The sequence below is a fragment of the Lupinus angustifolius genome, chromosome LG06, assembly GCF_001865875.1.
Source record: "Lupinus angustifolius cultivar Tanjil chromosome LG06, LupAngTanjil_v1.0, whole genome shotgun sequence".
Lineage (NCBI taxonomy): Eukaryota > Viridiplantae > Streptophyta > Magnoliopsida > Fabales > Fabaceae > Lupinus > Lupinus angustifolius.
Window position 1 is genome coordinate 14,517,092 of NC_032014.1, and position 779 is coordinate 14,517,870.

Below are 779 nucleotides of genomic sequence, written 5' to 3' on the forward strand. Positions count from 1 at the left end.
AGACAACTACATGCAGAAGGTTTATATGAATATTGCGAGAGATTCAAGAGAATTTGTGCAAGTTGCCCCCATCATTAGATCTCTGAACAACTCCTCCTGTAATATTTTTATGAGGGTCTGAACAACATGGAGAGGAATATTATTGATGCTGCTAGTGGTGGAGCACTTGGAGATATGACACCTTTTGAGTCTAGAGGTTTGATTGAGAAGATGTCTTCCAACTCTCAACAGTTCGGTGCAAGAAGTAATGATGCTATAGTAGTCAAAGGTGTCCATGATGTTGGGACAGATTCGGTGAAGCAAGATAAACTTGAGAAAAAAATTGACTCCCTTGCTACCTTGGTCACTCAACTTGCCATGAATCAGCAGAAACCTTCACTTGTAGCACGACTTTGTGGCATTTGTACCACAACTGACCATTATGCTGATGTTTGTCCTTCTCTCTTGGAGCCCAAAACCAGTGACCATCCTGAGGCCTATGCTGCAAATATTTACAACAACAGACCTCAATAACAACAACAGAATTATGACCCTTCATCAAGCAGATACAACCCTGGTTGGAGGAATCATCCGAATCTTAGATGGTCTGATCCTTCACAGCCTCATCCAGGGCCAACATTTCAGAATAATAATGTTGCACAAAATAGACCATATGTACCTCCTCCAATCCAATAGCAGAGGCAACAACAAGTGAATAGCAATCATGCTCCTGTATCTAGTGAACTTTCATTAGAAGAATTGGTGAGGCAAATGACATTGCAGAATATGCAATTCCAGCA